Source organism: Pan troglodytes, chromosome 6, assembly GCF_028858775.2.
Source record: "Pan troglodytes isolate AG18354 chromosome 6, NHGRI_mPanTro3-v2.0_pri, whole genome shotgun sequence".
In the NCBI taxonomy this organism is placed as follows: domain Eukaryota; kingdom Metazoa; phylum Chordata; class Mammalia; order Primates; family Hominidae; genus Pan; species Pan troglodytes.
Genome location: NC_072404.2, coordinates 27,085,929 through 27,103,716, shown reverse-complemented (window position 1 = coordinate 27,103,716; position 17,788 = coordinate 27,085,929).

The window sequence follows — 17,788 nt, the reverse complement described above, 5'->3', positions numbered from 1 at the left end:
AGTGAGTGTCTTTCGAGTTGCTGTGATTGGGTGATATCAGTGAAGGTTTATTTCAGGAGGTGAATTTAAGCAGCGATCTGAATATGGAGAAACAGTCAGCCAACCATGGATCAGAGAGCATTCTGGGCACACTGATCATCTTGAGCAAAGGCTCTAAAAACCATGAGGATTTTCTCAGTTTACTTTGTAGAGAAATTTTAGTCCTAGTTCAGGAGAGAGACAAGGCATTAGGCTATTGGAAATAGGTAGACTTCCTGCCTGTCACTGGATAAACAAAATGAGCATTATGTGGACTAAATGATTTCTTTCTTTCTTTTTTTTTTTTTGAGGTGGAGTCTTGTTCTGTCGCCCAGGCTTGGGTGCAGTCGTGTGATCTCGGCTCACTGCAACCTCCACCTCCCAGTTTCAAGCAATTCTCCTGCCGGACTACAGGCGCCCACCACCAGGCCCAGCTAATTTTTGTATTTTTAGTAGAGATGGGGTTTCACCATGTTGGCCAGGATGGTCTTGTTCTCCTGACCTCATGATCTGCCCACATCGGCCTCCCAAAGTGCTAGGATTACAGGCATGAATGATTTCATATTGTACTGTGGTGTTTCACTTCCAAGTTGTTTACTTCTGGATCATGAATTTTTGAGTTTAGGAAGACTCTTCTTCTGGTTCCTGAGACCATACTAAAGGCTTTGACAAATATTTCACTCCTCTTCCTAATGGTAACATTTTGAGTTCTCAAATGTAGTGGATTGTACCTTCTTCTCACTTCTTAAGGCTGCCAGCCACCTATTTCTTCAGGAAATCTCCCTTGACACAAATGGATATGAGGTATAATTTCTCCCAAGAATAAATGTTAACATTAAACAACATGTCATGTCTATATACAAAAAAACTAGCTGCATGTAAATATTTTCAACAGGTGTGCTCTGGCGCCCCCAATTAGGATGAAAACTTTTGAAAGTCAGGGATCAGAAATTGTCATGCTTTAGAACCACACGTGAGAGACTTAGTTAGCACCATAACTCTCATGCCGGGGGTTGGTAAATTGTTTTAAAAAGAGCAATCAAATAGTAATCCTAGTTACTAACAAACATTTATTGAGATCATACTATATATGTTTTCTAAGCACTTTATCATTTAATCCTCCTCATTATCCTTTAAGGTAGGTACTATTATCATGATTTTTATTTATTGATAAAGAAACGGAGGCACAAAGTGATAAAGCAATTTGTCCAAAGTCATACTGCTGGCAAATGGTGAGCACAACATTCAAACCTGGGCTTTCTGCCTCCAGTTCTATATACCTAGCCACTAATCTAAAGGCATTGTGTTTCCCAGTGCTACCTAGTAGAACTTTCTGTGAGATGAAGATGTTCTATATTTATGCTGTCCAATATGGTAGCCACTAGCCACATGCAGTTAATAAGTCCCAAAATATACCTAGTGAAGTCTGGAAAGTAAATCTGGAATGTAATTCAATTGTAATTAATTAAATTTCACATTTTATATAGCCACATGTGACGAGTAGATACATTATTGGCAGCACAGGAGACCTTTACCTCTAACCCTCACAACAGCCCTCACAACAGCAAGGTAAATATTATATCCACTTTACAGATGAGAGAACTGAGACTTGCAGATGGGCAATTACTGCTTAATCGATAGGTGTTAATTGCTGGACTAATACTTAAGTGTGCCTAACTGTACAAAAAAGCTCTTGCCTGTAAAGCAAGCTGCCTTACAAACGTGGACTTTGTTGAATAAATGAGTGGGCTCTGAAGTCAGACACACCTGCGTTCAAGACTTGACTCAGGCACTTACTAGCTGTATCAGTCTGTTCAGGCTGCCATAACAAAATACCTAGAATTAAGTAATTTATAAACAATAGGAATTTATTTATTGCTCACAATTCTGAAGGCTGGGAAGTCTAAGATCAAAGTGCCAGAAGATTCTATGTCTGAAGAGGGCTTGCTTTCGGCTTCAGAATGGTCTCTTGTGTCCTCCCATGGCAGTAGGGCAGACGGGCCGAAAGGGACTGACAGACGTCCTCAAGCCCTTTTTCAAAGTCACTAACGCCATTCATGAGACTGCAGCCCTCATGATCTAATCGCTTCCTAAAGTCCTCACCTTTTAAAGCAATTGCACTGGGGATTAAGTTTCAACTCGAATATTGGAGGGACTCAAACATTCAAACCACAGCACCAGCCTTGGGATCTTGGGCAAGTCTCTAATTTCTTTCATCAGTTGGGATGTGTTTGGCTGCAAAGGACAGACTAACCAACCCAAAGCAGCTGAAATAACAGACTAACCAACCCAAAGCAACAAAGAGAGTTTATCTTCCTCATGCAACAGGAAGCCCCCAGGTTAAGTGGGCTCAGTGGTGGCAAGGGGCTCAGGCAGCCTCCCTACATTCTTGAGGCCTTTTTCTCAGGGCTGCAAGTGCACTGCTGTGATCCTAATGTCTCAGATTCACACTTCAAGGCCCCAAAACAGGAAAGGGAGTAGTGGCATCTCCTGAGGATTGTTCTTTTAAGAAGGAAAATCTTCCTGCAATCTTCCACTTTTAAGTCACATACCAACCTGTGATATTGTGATATAATAAGAAATATGTACTTGGTCTTTGTCCCCAGTTCCAGGCATAGAGCTCCTAAAACTCTTGGAATTTCCCTAGTGATCAGGGTGAGAGGACTGTTTCTGTTATTCATAGTAAGCCCCTTTCAACCATACCCAAGTTTATGTTCATGAGGCGACTGGTGGCTGGAAGCCCCTAGGTCACTCTGGGATGGGGACTGGTTGCTAGAGGAAACAACCATGTGATTAACCTCTGGGGAGGGGAGGAGGCTGGGGATTAAGCCAATCACTAATGGCCAATGATTTAATCAATCATGCCTATTTAATGGAACCTCCATAAAAATCCTAAACAAAGGGGTTTGGAGAGTTTCCGAGTTGGCGAATGCACCCACGTGCTGGGAGGGTGGCTCACTCCAACTTCACAGGGCAAAAAAAAGCTCCTGTGCTTGGGACCTTTCCAGACTTTCCACTAAAACCTCCTCATCTGGCTGTTCATTTGTGTCTTTTATAATGAACTGGTAATAGTAAGTGAAGTGTTTCCCTGATCTCTGTGAGCCGTTATAGTAAATTATAAACCTGAGGAGGCAGTCCTGAGAATGCCCAATCTGTATCTAAGTCAGACTGAAGTGGGGAACATGGAGACACATTACCAGTGATTGGCATCTGAAGTGGGGCAGTCTGGGGGCACTGACTTCTTAAGCAGTTTGGTTTGCACTAACTCCAGGTATTTAGTGTCAAAACTGAAATAAATTGTTGAATGCCCAGCTGCTATCTGGAGAGTTGGAGAACTGGTTGTTGGGATGAGGAAAAACCTCACACCTTTTTTGTCAGAAAAGTTCTTGGGTAGAAACAAATCATTGGAGTAATAGTACTACCTTTTTGACAACGACTGGAAATGGGAATGGCATAGTTAGGATTCACTTGGGCCCATAATTCCCCCCTCAGTCTGGGTGCGCTGCTGTCCCATTTCTGAGATAAATTAGGTTTCTGTTAGCAGGGATGAATGTGGCTGTGAGAGGCAAACAATGTTGTTTGCCCCAACTCTTCAAGTTTCAGTGTCCTCATCTGTAAAATGGGAAAGTAATAATAATATCTCTCTATAAGCTGTAGGTGTTCAATGAAATTGTACCTGTAAATTTCTGAGCATAATGAGAGGCACGTAACACAATACTTAATGCATTTTAAAATGATGTAATAATCAAAAAGACAAAAATTGAAGGACATTTCCAGATTTCTTTCCATGTTTTCCTAAAGCACTGACGTCTAGAAAAAGATTAATGAAGTCTCTGGGGAATTTAAAAATAGCTGAGAGTTTCTATCTAGGATTCAGATGTCCCTTGCTTAAAATATAAATAAAATATTCTTTTTAAAGACAAGTTACAAGTTTTACATTCTGCAGACAATCCAAGTTCACTTCTGGCTCCCTGTTCTCCCTCTCGTTACTCCTCTTGCTGAGGGCCGATCACTCTCCACAATGTCTTTCCAAATATTTCTCATTTCAAGTCCCCAGATATCATCCCATCTTTTTAATTAATCTTCCTACAACCAATCTGGCTCATTGGAATTCTTCTCTACTTTAGTGCTATTTAAAATATTTAAGATATAGTGACAAAGGAAGCTAAAAATACAGCACTTGAAACGACAGACTTTTTTTGTCTCTGTAAAGTTTAGAGGTGGGCACTCCAAGCCTCATAAGGAGGTTTTACCATCCTCAACACAAGGCTTCTATCTCTGGGTCCAAATTGGCTGCTCTAACACTCACCATCACCCAGCGGTGGGAAGAGGAACAAGGACAGGAGGGGTATACACCCAGACTTTAAGGGTATTATGTGGATAGAACACACATCACTTCTGGTCACATTGCATTGGTCATTCACATCAAATTGATCACATGGCCACACCTAGATGCAAGGGAGGGTAGGAAGTATAGGCTTTAGCTGGGTGACTACTTGTCCAGCAAAAACTTTGGAAGGAGAGAATAGGTATCAGGGAATAGTAAACAGATACCTAAGAGTGTACCACATCTAGGCTGAGAGCTGGTCATATGGGATTAATTTTTGATCTCATTATAGTGTTCCAATTAAGGTTGAAAATGGCTCATTGTTCACTTGGGTATATAGAAGGGCGAATAGTGAAATGGACAATTCAGCTCCATTCCCAATATACACACATGACTTTCTAACGTATATGTGCATGGCTAACTTGTGACCTAGTGATGCTGTAGGCTTTGTGAGCACAGGGACCACGGCATAGACTTTTGTATACCCGTTAAAACACCTAGTATATATTAGCATGCAGACTTGAGTCAATAACGTTGAGGAGAGAGCATCTCCCTTTATTGTTCATCCCTCCTTATTAACAACTCCTTGAGGGAGAAAGAGCTGATCTTCTCTGGGCCTGTTTTCCTTAGTGGACAGGCTCATTTTATAAACAGTGTTGAATATCCATGTGTAATTTCTCTGTTGCTCTTCTCTGCATCTGGTCAGGCTGAATTATTCTTCAATTTGGTCATCTTTCTTTCAGGGGAAGACATAAGGCAACACTTAAAACTTCCAGTTCAAATCCCATGATCTCTTACAGTTTTTTTCCAGAGCTCTGCACTGAATGTAAGCAAGCATTTGTTGAATACTAATTTTAAAACAGCATTTTTCCCCATCTATGTATTGTTTCTTATGTGCTTGGGGCCCTTGGATGTAGAATCTGGAGAGAAAGAGAGGTAAGTGGTAGAATGCCAAAGCCCACCCTGATCCTCAAACAAGCAGATGTTGAATTGAAAACGGCTTCATCTTGAACTGCCTTTTTGTAACTATATTTGGTGAAACACAGATTTCGTTTTACCTCTCTCAATTTGTATATCTAGGCTGGGCCACATAGCGAGACCCCATCTCTACCAAAAAATAATAAATAAATAAATAAATAAATAAAGAGCCACTAGTGGTGGTATGTGCCTGTAGTTTTAGCTACTTGTGAGACTGAGCGGGGAGGAGTGCTTGAGCTCAGGAATTTGAGGCTACAGTGAGCTGTGATTGTGCATCTGTACTCCAGCCTGGGTGATAGAGATCCTGGAAAAAAAAAAAAAAGTATACCTGCTCGTTTTTCGTGAGAAATTCTCTGTTAACATGGAACAGCCTAGTTTTACAAATATGTTTTAGTTTTTACTCATGTAACAATCACTCTTAACAATTCAGCTAAGTTCAACCCAACCCAGTGACTATCAGTTTAATTAAACTAAACCTCTTACTTGCTTATCCTGCTTCAGTCTCTGGGCTGGTATTTGGGGACACCCAGACAAATTAGCCAAAACCCTGTGTTCACATTTCAGCAGGGAAGAGGAACAAACAGATAAGTGTTACAATGGTGATGTGCCACGGAATAGACAGGAGGAAGCATGAAAATGCCTACAAGCTCAAAAATTGTTCCGTTCTCAGTCCCTTCTCTTTTGTTGCCATCTCTGCACTCCAGTTCTGATGTGTTTCATTCTGGGGGCAGGGAATCAGGATAGACTGCTTATAGGTAAGTAACTCCAATCTTTTAGTATCATATTTCCAAAAGCCAATATACTGTTAAGATTCAAATAGGCCATTTGTGCTTTTAAATATAAATCAAGTTATAGAACTATTAAAAGCATGCACTATATGGCTTATATCACTTACTGGCTTCTGCCAACATGGAGAACCAATGTGGAGACTAGAGAGAAAAAGTCTAGTTACAAAATCATATTGACTTGGGAACCCAGTCCCAAAAAAGGAATTTCCCCAGAGCTTTTAAAAGTATGATGCGTTATTGATTTTAGTATCCTAGGGGCCTTTCTAGGGCCTGCCTCACAGGGCTCAACTAATGTTTATTGGTCAATAGATGGACTGACTAACTTTTTCTCCATTTTCATAAACGCTTAACGAAAAGAGAAACACAGTGTATAAAGAACATGGGCCTAAGTAACACAGGTATAGCCTTTTGTAAATTTTAATATTTACCTATCAAAATCAACATCAGCATTTACTTTTTGTTATTTCTAGAAATAGAAAAAAAGTTATCCATAACGCTTTGATTTTTGTGATGAAAGCAAAAAATATTAAAAGTTTAGTTTGCTTGGGTATTTTTCCCCCTCCAAAGGCCACACTAACTTACCATCTTGCCAGCTCTTTGAAGACAGACATGTCACTTTGCCAAACAAAATGGGTACATCATTCACATCTAAACCTTATTTTTGACAGCACAGCTTTCTATCAACAAAGAGGTCTATCTGTTTCTCCAAGAACACAGAGACTAGTCATATATTTGGTTTCCTGTAATGTCAGTATATTCACTTTGTATATGCTATGCAAACTCTATTCTTTAATATATTAATTATTTAATATATACTCTTTATTAATTTCATGTAAAATATAGGGAAGCCTATAACAGATGTGAAGAAATGCTAAGAAATAGAACAGTAAAGATACAACTGAAAGACACTTTGTACCCTTCTCTGTTGTTCTACCTCTCCCTCCATCCCCAAATATAACAAAACACTAAGCTCAAGTGGGTACCTGTCCTTCTTGATCGTGTTTTAATGATGTTAGTACAATTGTATGGATTCAGAGAATTATGTTTTAAAATAAAAATTTAGGCTGAGCGCAGTGGCTCATGCCTGTAATCCCAGCACTTTGGGAGGCCGAGGCAGGTGGATCACCTTAGGTCAGGAGTTCAAGACCTGCCTGGCCAACATGGTGAAACCCTGTTTCTGCTAAAAATACAAAAATTACATGGGTGTGGTGGTGCAGGCCTGTAATCCCAGCTACTCAAGAGGCTGAGGCAGGAGAATTGCTTGAACCCAGGAGGTGGAGGCTGTAGTGAGTTGAGATCATGCCACTGCATCCCAGCCTGGGCAACAGAGCGAGACTCTGTCTCAAAAAAATTAAAAATTAAAAAATTACAATAAAAAAATAAAAAATAAATAAATTTAACACAATAATATCCTCCTTTAGCAGTCTGAAATTTGCTTTTATTTTCCCACTGTAGTATGTTCTCAAGATATATTCACCTTCTTTTTTTCTTCTTCTTTCTTTAGAGATGAGATCTCACTATATTTCTCAGGCTGGAGTGCAGTTGCTATTCACATGTGTGATCATGGTGTCCTACTGCCTTGAACTCCTGAGTTCAAGAGATACTTTTGCCTCAGCCTCCCCAGTAGCTGTGGCTACAGGGTCACCCTACTGTGTCAAGCTAAGATTTTCAAAAGGGCAGATCTGCTTCTTCATTTTAACTACTCTGTAGTATTGCATGGTATTAAAATATAAATTTATTGATTTTTCAAGTTTATGGATATTTAGATTATCTATAAAATTTCTTTTCACAATCACTGGCTATACTGCAATGAATAACTTTGTATACAGTTTCTCATGCACATGCGTGAGGTTTTCCCTAGTGCATACAATGGGAAGTGGCCTTGTAGATCCTACTATGTCTTCTGCTTCACTACATGCTGCAAAATTGGTCTCCAGTGGGTTGTACATTTATAGTCCTCCTGTTCATCTAAAATAATTCCAGTTTCCCCACATCTTTGCCATAACTTGATATTGTCTTATTTAAAATTTTTTGCTAATGTGTCTGACTGTTTTAATTTGTATGTTCATTAATTATTAGTTAACTTGTCAACAGTAAAAACCTAAGAAATACAATAAAGAAATATTTCTGGCCAGGCGTGGTGGCTCACGCTTGTAATCCCAGCATTTTGGGAGGCCGAGAAGGGTGGATCACCTGAGGTCAGAAGTTCAAGACCAGCCTGGCTGACATGGTAAAACCCTGTCTCCTTTAAAAAAAACAAAAATTAGCTGGGCATGGTGGCGTCCGCCTGTAATCCCAGCTACTCGGGAGGCTGAGATAGGAAAATTGCTTGAACCCAGGAGGTGGAGGTTGCAGTGAGCCAAGATCACACCACTGCACTCCAGCCTGGGCAACAGTGAGACTCTGTCTCAAATAAAGGAAAAAAAAAAAGAAATATTTCCTAGAGGTATGAATATGAAGTTAGGTTTAAAGTCACTGGACATATATGCTCATAATAAGTTGATTTCATAACAGTCGATGACATGTATTCTTAATTTGTAGAGATTTACATTTTTTTTTAGTTCAAATGTTTTGAATTACAAACAAAGGAAACTTCACCTTCTCAATTTTAAATGTTGTACTTTCCAAAAAATAGACATTTATATTCTTGGCTGACACCTGGGAGGCTAGCACTCTTACAGTTGTTTATGAATCTGTAGCCCTGCTAAGGATAATCAAAAAAACAAGAGAATGGAATTCTAACGCAATTGATTTAATTCTGGAATCAATATTTCTTGTATTTGTTCTCCTTAAAACCTTAAGTCCACTTTACCAGAATATATTACCTTCAGATTTCTCCACGCAAAGCAGTCACGCACTTAGTTAAGTAGACAAGAGTGCTACTGCCTATTTGTGGGAACATTTCTCTGGTATATTACTAATCAGTCAGAAGGAGAACCAAAGTAGTTCTTATGTAGTAATAGTGCACCAAATGTGAAGTTTCTTTCTTTTTAACAGCTCCTGTCTGTCTGGAGATGGGCCATCCACGGATATAGTCTGGTCTCTGTAAGGTCTCCCTCATGAGGTCAAGCCTAACAATAGGCCCAGTCACTCTAGAGAAACAGCAAGATGAACCTCTTAACGGAGAAACCAAAACCCCGTAAGTATCAACTGAAACTTTATTTTGTCTGTGCCATAAGAGGTTCTGTGACAGTTAGGCCTGATGATAAAGGGTCATGACAAGATTTTCTAAGGGGACATGTCTTAATGCGATGGACACCTCTGATAAGATAATTAGAGTCATGTAGGAACGGGGAAGACATGAACTCTTCCAGAAACAAACAATGACAATGGCTATGTCTATGTGACATCATTAATAAGAATACAAAGGAATGGTATAATCCTAGGCTTACCTTAATGGATCCACTAGAAAAATTGCTGCCATCTGTCAATTTCTGAGCAGGGAAAACTATAGCTACAGTCAGAGAAATACCTTAGGACAGGGGCTCCTAAGCCTTTTTGAATATCAGGTTTCCTGAGGAGCTTCAAAATAAATAAGATACTTTAAAAAATACACTATGGTGGGCCGAATTATAGACCCTCAAGTTAGTACATGCTAATCCCTGTGAGTATTGTACCTTAGGGTCTTTGCAGAGGTGATTAAGTTAAGGATTTTGAGAAGAGAGATTATCCCGTATTATCTGACAGATCCAGTGTAATCTAATCACAAGGGTCCTTCTAAGAGCACGGCAGGAGTGTGAGAGTCAGAGCAGAGGACTAGAAGATGGAAGCAGAGGTCCCAGTGATGTGGGATCGGGAGCTGAAGAATGGACAGGTTCTAGAAGCCGGAAATGGCAAGGAAACAGATTCTCCCCAGAGCCTCGAGAAGGAACACAATCCTGACTATTTATTTTTTAAAAATAAGTTTGCTGGGTGCAGTGGCTCCCTACTGTAATCCCAGCACTTTGGGAGGCCAAGAAGGGTGTATTACTTGAGGTCAGAAGTTCAAGACCATCCTGGCCAACGTGGTGAAACCCCGTCTCTATTAAAAATCCAAAAATCAGCCGGGCATGGTGGTGTACACCTGTAATCCCAGCTACTTGGGAGTCTGAGGCAGAATTGCTTGAACCCGGGAGGTGGAGGTTGCAGTGAGCCGAGATTGCGCCTTTGCACTCTAGCCTGGGCAACATGGGTGAAACTCCGTCTCAAAAAAAAAAAAAAATTTATTGTGTATATTTGAGTCTTACGTGATGTTACAGGATACATATAGATAGTAAAATGGTTACTATAGTGAAGCAAATTAACATATCTATCATTTTACATAGTGACATTTTTATACAAGAGTAGCTAAAATCTACTTATTTAACCTGCTTACTCATTTTATTGTAAAATATTAAATTTGTGTTGCTTTAAGCCACTACGTTTATGGTGATTTATTACAGAAGCACTAGGAAACTAATACAACATTTTTATTTTTATTTTTGAGACTGTATCTGGCTCTGTCACCCAGGTTGGAGTGCAGTGGTACAATCATAGCTTACTGCAGCCTCAACCTCCCAGGCTCAAGCGATTCTCCCACTTCAGCCTCCCAAGTAGCTGGGATTACAGGCACGTGCCACCATGCCCAGCTAATTTTTGTATTTCTCTGTAGAGACAGGGGTCTCACTATGTTGCCCAGGCTGGTCTCAAACTCCTGGGCTTAAGTAATCCTCCCACCTTGACCTCTCAAAGTGCTGGGGTTACAGGCATGAGCCACCACACCCAGCCTAACATTTTTATTATATTTCACTTCACAAATCATGAAAGTAACAAGTGTTTATTGCTACAATGAGATAAAGCAAAGATGCATTTTTAAAAATCCCTCACATAAAAAAAAAAAAATTCCTCACCTTCTCCATTTGGTAACTCCCCAAACTCCATCTCCAAAAAAAAAAAGAAACAATATTAACAATCTGGTGTTTATCCTTTCACATCATTTTCTTGTGTCTGAACGGCTATATACATACCAATATACAAAGACTTATAGAAGGGTTTTGCAGAATCTTTTTGTTTTGTTTTTTTACAAAATAGTCTAACGGCCACACATTTTTTTCTTACGTAATACGTCATAGGCATTCTAGACCAATTTATATAGACCCAATTTATTCCTTTTAGTAGCTGCTTAATACTCAATAGAATGTATATTTTGCAGTTTTCTCCAACCATTTCACTATTAACGAGTTTCCAGCTTTTCATTACTGTAAACAGTGCTTCTGTCAACATCCTAGTATATATAAATGAACCACTGGTGATTAATTTCTATAGGATCCATGTTAAAAAAAAAAAAGGGATTTCTGTGTCCAGAGGAAAGTGTGAGTTTTAGCAGATGCCGCCATATTTCTTTCTATAGCAATGACAGTAGTGACGAACCCTTCCCCTGAGAATCTCTGAAAGCACAGATTTCCAGAGTCCTGGCCATATATGGCTGTTTTACTTTTTAAAATCTTTGCTCAGTCTCATGGATATAAAATGTTCTTTTGTTCTAGTTAATTAATCTTAGTTAATTTGAATGTTCCTGACTGCTCAAGAGATGATCTTTTCCTATGTCAGTTGACCGTTCCTCTTTTGTTAAATCTTTATTCATATCTTGTGATCTTTTTCATATGGCATTGTTTATTGTTATTCATTTCTAGGTGCTAAAAAATACATTGTGGCTGAGTGCAGTGGCTCACGCCTGTTATCCCAACACTTTGGGAGGCCGTGGAGGATGGATCACGAGGTCAGGAGTTCAAGACCAGCCTGACCAATATGGTGAATCCCCGTCCCTACTAAAAATACAAAAAAATAGCCAGGCATGGTGGTGCGCACCTGTAGTTCCAGCTACTCAGGAAGCTGAGACAGGAGAATTGCTTGAATGTGGGAGGCGGAGGTTGCGGTGATCTGAGATCCCACCACTGCACCCCGGCCTGGGTGACAGAGCAAGACTCCATCTCAAACAAACAAACAAACCATTGCTATAGTTTGAATGTGTCCCCCCAAATTCATTTCTAAGAAAATAATCCTCAGTGCAACAGTACTTTTAGGTGAGAACTTCAAGGGTGATTAGGTTATAGGAGCACCACCCTCATGAATGGATTAAGGGTGTTATATGGAGAGTGGGTAAGTTGCAACCCATTTTTCCTCTTTTCCTCTCTCTCTCTTTCTAGGCTTCCTCACCAAGTAATGCCTTCTGTTTTGACACAAGAACACCTTCACCAGATGCATCTTCTCGATCTTGGACATCCCAGTTTCCAGAATTGTGAGCCAAATTAATTTATTTTCTTTATAAATTACTTGGTCTATGGTATTCTCTTATAGCAGCAGAAAATGGACTAAGACATACATATTTCTGGAGCCCTTTCCTAGAAATCTGATTCAGTAGGTCTGGCTTAAGGTTTCAGGAATTGATGTTGAGGCTTTCTCGATGATTCTGATACATGCTTTGCACTAGTGGAAGGGCACTTGGAAATTTAAGGTCCAGGTTTGGCAGGGAGGGAGGAAATGAGGGTCTGGAATTAGCTACACACATGGACAAGTTCTTCCAAATAACTTGCCTAAAAATCTGAAGGAGGTTGCAATACTGGCATCTACCTTCTAACTACTACATTCTCGGTATATTCTACAACTGATACCTTTACAGCAAGTTTATATTTGATAACACATCTGTGTACATGTAAGGGTGGGTACCCGTCTTTAGCAAGCTGAATCTTTGGAAGCAAAAAACAAATACACATGGAGGAATTTCCTAAGCATTCAAAGATGACCCAAAATAATTTCCACTGTTGCTATTTTCAGTTATTGCTACTCATTGTAGGATGATCAACCACACTGGTTTTCCTGAGACTGTCCCAGTTTTAGCACACAAAAAATGCCATGACCCAGGATGTCTCACTATTTGTAGGCAAGGCACTCAAGTTTTTCTGTGCAGACCCAGTACTGGTAGTTCTAGCTCCTCAGTTAACTGCTTTTTAGTTTATAGCAGTTCACTTTAGGTATTGAGGCCTGTAAATTAGATAAACTACACTACTAACGTGTTCTCTCCCTGAGAATAGGAGATTGCACCAATGGCCACAAATCATTCCCCGCTGTCTATCCACACCCTTTTGAAATGTGATTTGCAGCAGTTTCTATCAATAAATAGACTCTACTTCCCATACTAATTCTGGGCTTTGCCAGAGAATTTGCTTTGGCCAATGGGACAATAGCAAAGGTAACTCAAGAAGAGGCTTTTGGGCATCTTTCTGCTATTATGTGAATTATGGGCAGCCATGCCAACCCACAGAATCATGACAAATAATAACTGTTTGAAGTTTTTGTTTGTTTGAGACAGAGTCTCACTCTGTCACCCAGGCTGAAGTGCAGTGATATAATCATGGCTCACTGCAGCCTTGGAGTCCTGGGCTCAAGTGATCCTCCTGCCTCGGCCTCCCAAAGCACTAGGATTGCAGGCATGAGCCACTGCACCTGGCCCTGTTTGTAGTTTTAGGACACTAAGTTTTGAGATGACTTGTTATAAAATGAAAAGTAACTGATTTATTCATTGAAGTCTTTGACAACTACTCAGGTGCCAAAGGAACTGGATTTTTCTGTCTGGGTCTGAATTTCTTAATTCATAGAATGGTATGATTTGTATATTATAGAATGATATATAAATAAAATCCATATAAAGCTGAAGCACCCTCTAATGCAATTTAAATAAGGAGTCACATTCAAAGATATAATGGTAAAGCAAACAAATAAGCAAACAAATAAATAGATAGATAAAATTAAAAGCAACTAAAATATTTTATGAAATTTATGGAGAAAATGTCAAAGGGGAATTACATTAATGTGCACTATAAAACTTTTTCAAATCCTCTAGCCTGTTTCTGTCTCTTAATATCTCCCATATATGCCACCTGCCCTGACATCTCTCTTCTTTATTCTAAGATCTCCATAATTTTTTTCACCCTATGCCCATGCCCATAACTGTTTGAATTTATTTATTTCCCCGCTTCTTTCTAGAGTAACTCCCTGCCTTTTCTAATATAAATTATCAAGCAGGCAAGTACACCCCTATACTTTTCAACTTGCCCATTTCCCTGAAACGAGTATCAGTTGGCATCAGAAACACAGTTGGAAAGATAGAATAATACTTGTAGAAGTGTGTGTGGGGAAGTGAGGGGAGGAACCATGAGCTATGAGAAGTCTGTGAATAGTCACATAAATATATAAAGACACCAGTAAAAATATGCTTCAGTTTAAACAAAGTGGCTGAGATGGTTATGGCAAATTGGTTTTAAAACTTTCCGGAAAAAATAGTAACATAGAACTAAGGCCAGGTGTGGTGGCTCATACTTGTAATCCCAGCACTTTGGGAGGCTGAGGCAGGCAGATCAATTGAGGCCAGGAGTTTGAGACCAGCTTGGGAAACACATGGTGAAACTCCATCTCTACAAAATACAGAAGTTAGCCAGGCATGGTGGTACATGCCTGTAGTCCCAGCTGTTTGGGAGGCTGAGGAGGGAGGATAGCTTGTACCCAGGAAGTTGAGGCTGCAGTTTGTGGAGTTTGTGCCTCTGTACTCCAGATTGGGTGACAGAGTGAGACCCTGTCTCAGAAAACAAAAAACAAAAAACAAAAACAACTAAAATTCCAGATGATCTCAGCTAAATATAGGAATTACTGGTAATTGTAGAATGGGGTGGGAGAGTAGGTTATGACATAAGTCTTGATATCGATAGAGAAACACATTTACATTGTTTTGTTTAAAATCTAAGGAAAAATACTAGAGTAGCAGATTAATAAATATAACTTCTTAGCTAACAGAATGGGAAAAATCTAAGATAATTCAATTAATCCAGTTAGAGACAGAAAATACTTCAACTGGAATAACTTTAAGCTCATCAATCAATTTTTTTTTTTTTTTTGAGACGGAGTCTCACTCTGTCACCCAGACTGGAGTGCATTGGCATGATCTCCTCTCACTGCAACCTCTGCCTCCCGGGTTCAAGCAATTATCCTGCCTCAGCCTCCTGAGTAGCTGGGACTACAGGGGTGTGCCACCACACCCGGCTAATTTTTATATTTTTAGTAGAGATGGGGTTTCACCATGTTGGCCAGGCTGGTCTTGAACTCTAGACCTCAGGTGATCCACCCGCCTCGGCCTCCCAAGGTGCTGGGATTACAGGCGTGAGCCACCATGCCCAGCTAGTCATCAATCAATTTGGGATGAATTATCTTCATATTATTTGGGCTTTTATGGAGACAAATATTTTTAAATCTTCAGAGAAATATTTGTAATTTATTTCTTATGATTTATGCACATTTTCTTTAGCATTTATTCCAGGTGTGTTTTTACACATTGCTATGATTATAAGCATAAGTAATCTTAGCTTTTCTATTTTTAACATTTTTATATTTATTTAAAATAGTGGTTGACTGTGCAGATTCATCTATCACTTTTAGTGAAATTCGTAATGATTATGAGAGATTTTTATGGGCTTTCTAAGTATATAATTTTGTTGATGAAAAATAATGATAATTCCCCTCCTTCCAATGTTTATTCCTCTTATTTCTAATCTTATTTTGAGAACTAGCCAGAATATTCTGAAAACTGTTATTTAATATTTATGATGGGACAATCTTTTCTTTATCTTTTTGAATTTTAATGGAAATGCCTTTGGTGTTTCACCATCAGACATGATGTTGGCTCTTGGCTAAAGAGAGATATACTTATTAAGAAATTAGTCCTTTTTGGCCAAAATTTTAAAGAATTTTAAAATATTAGTCAACATTGAGTGTAGAATTTTAAGCTACTCTTTAAAGCAACCAAAATAGGTTTGAAATATATTTTAATATAACTTGAATGTGTCCAATTAAATTAAAACCCTTTTATAAGTAGTACACAGTTTAATTTTCTATAACACGTAGAAAATTTATAATAAACTGCAATGTGCAGGTACTACAGGAAGTTTTCACTCCTACTCTTTTATTTAAGCTTAAGTAATAACTCAAATTCATGCTTTTTAATATTATGCTTATTCGATTAGTTTTCAATTTCTGTCACAATTTTTTTCCCTGTATGTTACAATACATCACAGTTGATTAATGCAGAAAGCTCTGACAGATATTTTAGTGGGTTGATTTGTACCTCTTAATGTTTGAAATTTATATATTTGGTTGACAGCCTGGCTAAGGCAATAAAATACTGAGAAGTAAAAATACAAGCTCATTCTTAGTTAACATATGTTTTCTGTATCAGCATCATAAAATTCCACATTTGCAAATTTTGTTCATATGCTGAAGTTTTATAGAAAGTAACAAATTGTTGTCATATGGATTTCTCTGAGTTAAAAAGTGACACTGTAAAGACCTAGTTTTCTGCACAGCAGTATACAAATTTGGCTAAACAGTTTTCTTACAATTATGTAAAAATAACAAACTAGGCTTAGAGGGAAACAGACTGAAAGGAAATGTACCAAAATGTGTTTCCTTTCCCTCATGTCTCAGCCTAGGGGTACTATCCTCCCGGCAGTCTCTGTTGACGCTCTAACTGGATTGGGCGCCCCTCCTATGTGCTTCTGGCCCCTTCTTCCTCTGTCACACTGTGCTAGTGGTGCATGGCAGGTCATCTCCCCCAGGTACTGTCAGTTCTAGGAGTGAAGGGACTGCTTTGTGCATGTCCTCATCATCTGTCTATTGCTCAGATAATATCTGCATGGGGAATAGATTCATGAATGAATGAATGTGTGGATGTTTGGGTGTTACACTATGGACATTCACAAAACATTAATAGCTCAAAATTTGTGTTTCTATTTTCCAAATTCCCTTTAACATACACATTTTACAATGTTTGGTTTTCATGTGAACGAGAACGTCAAAGGCAAGCATCAGAATAGCAGAATATGTTGAAAAGAGACTTGTTTTTTTCTTTCTGAGATGCCATTTTTATCCCAGTACCACCAGCCATGAGGGTGGTATATTGAGTATTTCCTGCTTTCTGCTCTGGTGGGACCACACTGCCTGGCCCTCTTGTGGTGGGGTAGGATAAGGCCATGTTACTTGTTCTTACAAGAGAGATGCAGGAGGTAATAATAGCACATGTCACTTCCAGGTCAAAGTATTGCTGGTGTGAGCCCCTCCAGAGTTTACTTCCCCTTAGCCACAGTGACCAGAATATTCCAGATATTGCTGTCAGCCAGGTCTCAGCGTGAGAACCACATGAATGAGAGTTCCCTGTCAAATGGAGATGGATGTGTTCTGTGAGCGAGCAGTTAACCTTTGTAATGTAAAGTCACTGAGATCTGGGGAGTGCCTGTTACTGAATGATAAGTTAGCTTTTCCCAGTTGGTACTGTGTGGCAAATTTTCTTCCTTATGCCTTATTCAGAGATAGTCGCTGAGTTCTACAAACTAGTAAACTAAGCACAGAAAAATTAACTCTCTCTCTAAAGATGGAATACAATAGAAATGCTGAAAGATTAAAAAAGGAAGTACTTCTGCTTTGCAACCCCAGTACCAAGTTGGAATGCCTTGTAGGCTTATGTCCTGAGGCTTTCATTTTTCTTTCCCTCCGAGCCAGTTAGACCAACGATCTTACCTAATTGGTTAGTAATTACATGCAGTTCTTGACTGTGACATTTGGGGTCTTTTGAACATTTTCTATTTAAGTCCAGTGGTTGCAATATCGGAAAAAACAA